At 35.2% G+C, this 10,000-nt stretch overlaps 1 protein-coding gene and 2 non-coding genes across 5 annotated transcripts in view; all 3 read left to right on the top strand.

Moving 5' to 3' along the window:
* Positions 1-10,000, top strand: part of LOC127947410 (glutamic acid-rich protein-like) — a 255,412-nt gene that overhangs the window by 223,803 nt on the left and 21,609 nt on the right. The gene's annotated exons all lie outside the window — the stretch shown is intronic.
* On the top strand, positions 5,617-5,735 carry LOC127947514 (5S ribosomal RNA). Its single transcript, XR_008151313.1, has one exon. It is a non-coding gene; the product is annotated as a 5S ribosomal RNA (ribosomal RNA).
* On the top strand, positions 6,239-6,357 carry LOC127948294 (5S ribosomal RNA). The gene has a single exon (XR_008152037.1). It is a non-coding gene; the product is annotated as a 5S ribosomal RNA (ribosomal RNA).

Genomic DNA, 10,000 nt, shown 5'->3' with positions numbered 1-10,000 from the left:
AGAAGAAACTTGTGATAAACTGACTGAGGGATTGGTAATAAATGGAGTGAACTGTGAGATAAAAAAACTTCAAAACAGAGACTATGTTGTCTCTTTCATGCATCTGCCCGTCTACCTTGCTGATGAAGAGATTTTAAATAAACTGGAGGTTTGGGGGGTTTCCCCAATTTCAAAAATAAAGCGGCGTGTTTATCCGGGCACCAGCATTGAGGATGGGACGAGATACGTAAAGGCACGGTTCCCGAAGGAGGTGGCCTCCCTCCCTTACAGCACAAAAATAGAAACGGCAGAGGGACCACAATATTTTCGGGTGATGCACAGTCATCAGGTTAAGACTTGTCGGCTGTGCATGAGCCCAGACCATGTGGTGAAGGACTGCCCGGAGTTCACGTGCCATAAATGCGAGGAGAGAGGCCATTTCGCGAGAAATTGCAATGCTGTGACGTGCCCGGATTGCAATTTGGTTTTAAATAAGTGTGAGTGTTGGATGCAGGGTGAGGAGGAGGAGGAGGAGCAGCAGGTGGGCGGGCAGGTGCATGAAAGAGACAACGAACAGCGAGTTGATGGAGAAACAGTACGAGGTGAAGGACTGGAATTAAATAAGGATATAGAACAACAGAAAGAGTGTACCGAACCGATTATACAAACACTACAGGATGGGGGAATTTGGTCACAGATGGATTTGACTGACAGCTTGCAAAATGCTTTGGATACTATGGAACTGGATGATGAAAGGAATAAAGTATTGAGTGATGCACAACAGGAGGGAATTTTATGTACACCGATGGATGTGATGGACAGTGTGCAAAAGTAGAAATTAATGATGCTACAAAAGAGTGTGAACAAGGACAAGAAAATGAGGAGACGCAGGGGAAATCATCAAAAAGAAGAAGATCTGTGAAGGTAATACCCAATTTAGATACTGCAAGAAAAAGAGTGCTTAAAGAAGATGGTTTTGAATGTACAAATAAGTATGAGTTGCTAAAGGGTTTGGAGGAGGTGGACTGAGTTTATGGGTTTTATGCATGTTTCTATATGTTTTATGCTGTTAAGAATAGTGACTTTTAATGCTAGAGGGCTGTCAGACATGGGAAAATTTGAAAAAGTGAAAGAAATGTGTAAAGGAGAAGATGTGATTTTATTACAAGAAACTAACTGGAGGGAAGAGTACATGACTGAAATAAGGAAAAGTTGGAGCGGAGAGATTTTATATAACAATGGTGATGGGAGGCTGGGAAGAGGAGTTGCAGTTTTAATAAAAGAAAACAGTGGTGTATCGTGTAAAACAATATATAATGACATGGATGGGAAATGTATTGCGGTTGAAATGGAGTATGAGGAGAAAAAAGTTATTTTAGTTAATATTCATGCACCAACAGTAGAGAATGAAAAGAAGGAATATTTTAATGTATTAAGAGAATTTTTAAAGAAACATAAAGAAGTTATTATGATGGGTGATTTTAATACTGTTTTCAGTAAATTAGAAATGGGAGAGGGAATGGTTTTTAAAAATGATAAAGGAAGAAAAGAACTGAAATTATTAATGGAAGAAAATAATATAATTGATGTATGGAGAGAAAGAAACGAAAAAAAGAAAGAATATTCAAGGAGGCAATTATTGGGTAATTTTATGTGTAAGACTAGGATTGATTTTATTTTATGTACAAGGAACATTGAAGGATTTATCGGTAATATTAAATATGAAGAATCAAGCTTAAGTGACCATAAACCAATTTTTATGCAAATAGACTGGAGTTCAGTGAAGAAAGGGCCGGGGGTATGGGTATTAAATGTAGAGGTTTTGAAGAATGAGGACTATGTGTTAAGTATTAAAGAAATTATTGAAAAAGAAAAGGAGAATGGAATGTACGGCGAAGATAAAAGGATATGGTGGGAAAATGTTAAATATTTAGTTAAAAAATTCACAATAAAGTACAGTAAATTAATACAGAGAAGTAAGAGGAAGAAGGAGAGAGAAATAAGAGAAAAATTGGAAAAAGAATTAAATGAGAATGGGAAAGATATACAAAAAATAAAATAATTGGAGGGAATATTGAAAGAAATGGAAGAGGAAAAATATGAAGGCGCAAGACTAAGAAGTAAAGCTAAATATACTGTGGAGGGTGAAAAATGTACAAAGTTTTTTTTTGATTTAGAAAAAATAAGAGGGAAGGCTGGAATGATTAAAGAAATAAGAGGGAAAAATGGTGTAGTTGTGGAAACTAATGAGGAAATATTAAAAGAAATAAAGGCATACTATGAGAACCTGTTTAGTACTGAGGGGGTGGGGGAAGAAGAGAAACTGGAGTTACTGAAGCAAATAAAAACAACAGTAGGAGAAGTAGACAAAAAAGAATGTGATGAAGAGATAAGAGAAGAAGAGATTAAAAGAGCAATAAGTGAATTAAACAAAAAGAAAAGTCCAGGTGTAGATGGTTTGGGGAGTGAATTTTATATAGTTTTTAAAGATTTTTTAACTAGCATTTTAAAAGAAGTATATGTAGAGGTGTTTAAGAAAGGAGAATTAAATCAAAGAATGGGAATGGGTTTAATGAAATTGATATACAAGAGAAAAGGAGAGAAGACAGATTTAAAGAACTATAGACCGATTACAATGCTGAATACTGATTTAAAGATTTTATCTAAAATTTTAGCCAACAGATTGAAAGAAGTCATGCCGAGTATAATTAAAACTAACCAAGTGTACGGAGTGAAAGGGAGAGACATAGCAGATACAACTATTAGTATAAAAGATATGATAAGATACATACATGAAAGCAATAAAGATGGGTTTATTATCAGTTTAGATTTTGAGAAAGCTTTTGACAGGGTGGAGCATGGTTTTTTATTTGATGTTTTAAAAAGTTTTGGTTTTGGAGAGAATTTTATGAAATGGATTAGGATTTTATACAAAGGCGCAATAACAAAAATTAAATGTAATGGGTTTTTAACACAGTGTTTTAAAATTACTAGATCGATAAGACAAGGATGTCCGTTGTCAGCTCTTTTATATTCTTTAGTTGCAGAACCTTTGGGATTGGCTGTAAAACATGGAGAGGGGATAAAAGGCATAGGCATCGAGGGAGGGGAAAGTAAAATTTTTCAGTACGCCGATGACACAACATTATTGTTAAAAGATCTGAAGAGTGTGGAAAATGCAATTCAAATTGTACAAAAGTATTGTAGGGGATCAGGAGCTAAAGTAAATGAGGACAAAACGCTGTATATGAGATTTGGAGGGGCACCGGTTTTAACAGAACATTTTACCTTTAAGGAAACTAAAGAAATGAAGATTTTAGGTGTTTTAATGGGGAGGGATGAAAAGAAAGCAGATGAAACTATGTGGGAAGAAGCTTTAGGAGGGATTGAAAGAAGATTGAATTTTTGGAGAATGAGAACATTAACTTTGAAAGGGAAGGTTTTAGTTCTTAATGTTTTAATGGTTTCGAAATTGTGGTATGTTTTATATGTGTCATCTATGCCGTTGTGGGTAGAAAAAAGGCTGAAAAAATGTTTTTTAGATTTTTTATGGGAAGGGAAGCCACCAAGAATAGCATACAACACTTTAATAGGAGCAGTGAAGAAGGGAGGACTGGGGTTAATGGATGTGGAGCAAAGAAAGAACAGCTTGAGAGTGAAAATAATAAAAAAGTACTTGGATGAAGAAAACGAAGTGGCATGGAAGAGAACAATGGGGCATTTTTTAAGTAAGTGTAGTAATTTTAATTTGGGGGACAACATTTTATGGATGAAAGTTAAAAAATGGATGACGGAGGGGCTGCCAGATTTTTATAAAGAACTGATGGGGGCATGGGGCAAATTTTTAACGAATGTGCATTTTAAGCCACAAGGCAGAGAGAACATTTTAAATCAGCCTTTATTCTTAAACAACGGCATTTTAAGTCAAGGGAAGGAGGTTTTTTTTAAGAATTGGTGGGATGTGGGAATCACGAAAGTCAGAGATGTTTTATATGAATTCAAAGAGGGGTTTTTACCAGTGCAATACATTGTGGATGTGATGGAGGAGGCAAAGGAGGATTATAGCAGACGAGAGATAACAAACAAGTATGATGTAATTAAGAATGCAATACCTCAAGAGTGGATAAACAGAATTGACAACATGGAAGAAGAGAAACCTGGGAAAGATGTGTATGTGAGGCTAGGGGAAAAACTGTGTGCTTTTAATGAATGTACTGTGAAAATGTTTTATTGTGTTTTTAGAGATACTGTTTTTAAGAAACCTGTTGTAAACGAATACTGGATACGGTTGTTCAATGATGTAAAAGAAGAGAATATATGGAGGAACATGAGTGGTAAAATTGTACAGACGAAACTGGAGAATATGGAGTATTTTATCAGGAACAAAGCAGTATTCACAGATGTGATTTTAAACAAAATTGGGATGGAGGAAAGTGCCACATGTAAAGTATGCCAAGATGCAGATGAAGGGTTTTTACACTTGTTTTTATATTGTGATGAGCTGAAAGTTTTTAATGAGAGATGTAAAAACATGATTTTAATTTTGAGAGGAGTTGAAATTGGGAAATTTGAGTGGGAAAAGGTGTTCATGTTGGGAATTAATGAAAATTGTAAAAACAAGAAGATCATTAATTTACTTGTGATGTTGATGAAAAGTGCGGTATGGGAAAGAAGAGTAGTGGTGAAAAAAGAAAATGTTTTAATTGATGTGTGGGGAATGTTTAGGAGAAAAGTTGAGAAATATGTTGAATGTCTGTTTTATTACTTTAGGTTGGAGGGAACAATGAATCTTTTTAATTATGTTTTTACTCAGGAGGTCTTAAAGGTTTTAAATGACCTGGGGATGGAATTGTCATTTTTAAAAGATTAAACAATGTAATGAGTGTTTTTTAGTTATAATTTGTAAGATGTCTGACAGCCCAAAACTTTAGGATTGTCTATGTTAAAGAAAGCATATTATGTACCTTTGTATGTTAATATTTGATATGTATGTTTGAATTGAACAATTTCTTTAATAAAAAAAAAAAAAAAAAAAAAAAAAAAGGCTATGCCCGATCTCGTCTGATCTCGGAAGCTAAGCAGGTTTGGGCCTGGTTAGTACTTGGATGGGAGACTGCCTGGGAATACCAGGTGCTGTAAGCTTTTTGGAAATTTTTCAGTTAGTATATAATAATTTTGCCAAAAAATAGAGTCAATGCCGGTCTCTGAATATTAGCAGGTTTGGGTCTGGTTAGTACATGGATGGGAGACTGCCTGGGAATACCAGGTGCTTTAAACTTTTTGGAAAATTTTCACTTAGTATATAATAATTTTGCCAAAAAATAGAGTCAATGCCCGATTTCTGAATATTAGCAGGTTTGGGCCTGGTTAGTACATTGATGGGAGACTGCCTGGGAATACCAGGTGCTTTAAACTTTTTGGAAAATTTCACAAATTATATAATAATTTTGCCAAAAAAAAAAGAGTCAATGCCCAATCTCTGAATCTTAGCAGGCTTAGGTCTGGTTAGTACTTGGATGAGAGACCGGCTAGGAATACCAGGTGCTTTAAGCTTTTGGGTTTTCTTTCCTACTTATATAATGTACTGGCGATTAGATTGGCTGATCTCTAAATAGCCTTCTCTTTGCGGCAGTCTTCGCTTACGGCCATACCAACCTGGCTATGTCCGATCTCGTCTGATCTCGGAAGCTAAGCAGGTTTGGGCCTGGTTAGTACTTGGATGGGAGACTGCCTGGGAATACCAGGTGCTGTAAGCTTTTTGGAAATTTTTCACTTAGTATATAATAATTTTGCCAAAAAATAGAGTCAATACCGGTCTCTGAATATTAGCAGGTTTGGGTCTGGTTAGTACTTGGATGGGAGACTGCCTGGGAATACCAGGTGCTTTAAACTTTTTGGAAAATTTTCACTAAGTATATAATAATTTTGCCAAAAAATAGAGTCAATGCCCGATTTCTGAATATTAGCAGGTTTGGGCCTGGTTAGTACATGGATGGGACACTGCCTGGGAATACCAGGTGCTTTAAACTTTTTGGAAAATTTCACAAATTATATAATAATTTTGCAAAAAAAAAAAAAAAAAAAGAGTCAATGCCTAATCTCTGAATCTTAGCAGGCTTAGGTCTGGTTAGTACTTGGATGAGAGACCGGCTAGGAATACCAGGTGCTTTAAGATTTTGGGTTTTCTTTCCTACTTATATAATGTACTGGCGATTAGATTGGCTGATCTCTAAATAGCCTTCTCTTTGCGGCAGTCTTCGCTTACGGCCATACCAACCTGGCTATGCCCGATCTCGTCTGATCTCGGAAGCTAAGCAGGTTTGGGCCTGGTTAGTACTTGGATGGGAGACTGCCTGGGAATACCAGGAGCTGTAAGCTTTTTGGAAATTTTTCAGTTAGTATATGATAATTTTGCCAAAAAATAGAGTCAATGCCGGTCTCTGAATATTAGCAGGTTTGGGTCTGGTTAGTACATGGATGGGAGACTGCCTGGGAATACCAGGTGCTTTAAACTTTTTGGAAAATTTTCACTTAGTATATAAGAATTTTGCCAAAAAATAGAGTCAATGCCCGATTTCTGAATATTAGCAGGTTTGGGCCTGGTTAGTACATGGATGGGAGACTGCCTGGGAATACCAGGTGCTTTAAACTTTTTGGAAAATTTCACAAATTATATAATAATTGTGCAAAAAAAAAAAAAAAAAAAAAAAAAAAAAAGAGTCGATGCCCAATCTCTGAATCTTAGCAGGCTTAGGTCTGGTTAGTACTTGGATGAGAGACCGGCTAGGAATACCAGGTGCTTTAAGCTTTTGGGTTTTCTTTCCTACTTATATAATGTACTGGCGATTAGATTGGCTTATCTCTAAATAGCCTTCTCTTTGCGGCAGTCTTCGCTTACGGCCATACCACCCTGAGCACCTGTGATTGTTGGTACATTCCAGGAAGTAAGAGGTGGCAGTAGGGAGAGAAAGGCTCTCCCATGTGTTTGTTTTTGGTTTGTCTTATATTATATTGTATTTAGTTAAATATTTATTTTTTTCTTGGTTTGTTTTATTATTTTTTAGGGCCCTGAGCAGAATTTACTGCTTAGGGCCAAAGGAGCTTTAAAGCTCTTAAAGTTTTGATTATGGAGGAACAACATGGCAATGGCAAAGACATGGCTGAGGAAAAAAGCAACAGTAAAGAACTTCAAAAAGATACTGGAGAAAGAATAAAGCAAAGGAAATCAACAAAGACAAGTGAGGTGAGAAGACAAAGGAATGAGATGGAAGATAATGAACAACAAAAACATTACTCAAAGGAGGCCACAGTGATTGTTAATGCTACAGAAGTAAGAGATCGAAGGGTGGAGGATGTGATAAAAGCGGTGATTGAAAAAGTTGGACTGAGTAAAGTGTTAGCGGTAAGACCAAGATTAAATAATGAGTATGAGGTAACCGTAACGGATGAAGAAGCATGTGAAGTTTTAAAGGAAGGACTAACAGTAAAAGGAATTGTGTGTGAAGTGAGGAATCTTCAAGAAAGAGAGTGTGTTGTTTCATTCATGCACTTACCAGCTTATATAACAGATGAAGAAATAATGGCAAAATTGCAAACATGGGGAGTTAAAGTTACATCTGCAATAAGAAGAAGGTACTATCCAGACACTACAATTACAGATGGAACAAGATATGTCCGTGTGAAATTCCCTAAGGAGGTGTTATCACTGCCTTACAGCACGAGATTTGATACTGCAGAGGGAGTGCAATATTTTAGGATCATACATGATCGTCAAATGAAGATCTGTAGATTGTGTATGAAACCGGGACACATTTTGAAGGACTGTCCAGACTTTTCCTGTCAGAATTGTGGAGAAAAGGGACATTTTTCGAGGGAATGTGATGCTGTAAGATGCCCGGAGTGTCGTAAAGTACTGGTGAAATGTGAATGCTGGATAGAGGAAGATGCTGAAACGGATAAAGAATATGAGCAAGTGGATGAAATGGAGAAATCACAGGATGTGGACGACGCAAAGGAGGATGAACAAACAGAACAGACTGAGGAAGAAGATGAGAATCAAATAGGAGAAGATGCAGAGGAGGAACAGAAGTACTGTGAAATGGAAAAAGAGCAAGAAGAAGAAGGACATGGAATACAAACGGTAATCTTGAAACAAACAAGAGAAGAGGAAAAGGAAAGGCAGGAAATGCAAATGATAGAGAAAGCAACGCTAGGGAGAAAAGAAGACAACAAAAATGACTGGGAAAAGGTTACAATAACAAGAAGAAGACAACTAAAGGTAAAACCAAATTTAGAGAATGTACAAAACAGACATATAATTAAAAAAAAAGAACTGAAAGAGAAAGTATTTAAAAAAAGAGACTATGGTGAAAATAGTTTTGAGGTATTAATGCAGCTGGGAAAAGTTGATGAATGTTCAGAATAATATGTACTTTGCTATGTATTATGTTCTTGAAAATTGCAACACTTAATGTAAGAGGGTTACTAGAAACAGGGAAATTTGAAAAGTTGAAACTTTTGTGTAGTAGATCAAATGTTTTAGTGGTTCAAGAAACAAATTGGAGGGATGAAGTAATGGAAAGTTTTAAAAAAAATGGAAAGGTGATATATTTTATAGTAATGGTGATGGGAGGCTAGGTAGGGGAGTAGCATTTTTAATTAAAAAGGGCGTGTGTGAAAAAGCACAAGTGGTTTATGATGATAAGCAAGGAAAGTGTTTGATAGTGAAAATGATGGAGGGGAGACAGATATAGTTCTGTGTAATATTCATGCTCCTGTGGTAGAAAAAGAAAAGGTGTTATTTTTTAAGAAACTAAAAGATATTATTGTGAAATGGGAGAATATTTTAATTATGGGGGATTTTAACACTACGTTTAGCAAGATGGATATTGCAGATGGGATGGTTTTTAAATCTGATAGTGGAAGGAAGGAATTAAAAAGTCTAATGGAAGAAAATAACTTTGTGGACGTTTGGAGAGAAAGAAACGAGGGGATACGAGAATTCTCAAGGCAACAGGCGTTGAAGAATTTTATATGCAGAAGTAGAATAGATTTCTTGATAAGTAAAAGGGAAATGTTGAAGATAATAGATACTATATATTACAAGGAAACAATGTTAAGTGATCATAAAGTTGTATGTATACAAGTTGATATGAATAATTTTAAAAGAGGGCCGGGAATATGGATGTTAAACACTGAGATTTTAAAAGATGAGAATTTTAAGGAACAAATAGAGGTATTAATAAAAAAGGAAAAAGGAAATCAGATGTATAAGGATGAAAAGAGAATTTGGTGGGATAATTTAAAATATGACATTGGAAAATGTGCAAGAGAACATAGTAAAATAATACAGAAAATTAAAAAAAGAAAAGAAAAAGAAATAAGAATAGAATTAAGAGATGAGCTAAGTAAGGAGGTTGTCAATTTACAGAAAACCGTAATGTTGGAGGAAAAAATAAAGGATATAGAAGACAAAAAATATAAAGGAGCAATGATAAGAAGTAAAGCAAAATACTTAGTGGAAGGTGAAAAATGTACAAGGTTCTTTTTTAATATGGAAAAAAACAGACAGAGAGCAGGAATGATTAAAGAATTAATAGGAAAAGGAGGAGGAAAGGTAAAAGAAAAAGAAGAAGTTTTAAAAGAAATAAAAGATTATTATGAAAATTTGTTTAAAAGGGAAGGAGTGGGTAGAGAAGAAATTGAATTTCTGGTAGGGAAAATCAAAATAAAGATAGATAATGGTGATAAAAAATTATGTGAAAGGGGAATTGGAAAAGAAGAAATAGATGAAGCAATCATGCAGCTAAATAATGGTAAAAGTCCAGGAAAAGATGGTCTTCCAAGTGAATTTTATAAGGTTTTTAGAAATGTAAGACACCAATTTTAAAAGATGTGTATGACGAAATTTTTAAAAAGGAAGAAACCAGTTATTTTATGGGGATAGGATTAGTAAAATTAATTTATAAACGAAAAGGGGACATTGCAGATCTTAAAAATTATAGACCAATAACTATGTTAA

The sequence above is a fragment of the Carassius gibelio genome, chromosome A25 (genome assembly GCF_023724105.1).
Source record: "Carassius gibelio isolate Cgi1373 ecotype wild population from Czech Republic chromosome A25, carGib1.2-hapl.c, whole genome shotgun sequence".
Taxonomy (NCBI): Eukaryota; Metazoa; Chordata; class Actinopteri; order Cypriniformes; family Cyprinidae; genus Carassius; species Carassius gibelio.
Note: the sequence above shows the minus strand (reverse complement) of the source record. Positions and strands in the feature narration are given on the sequence as shown.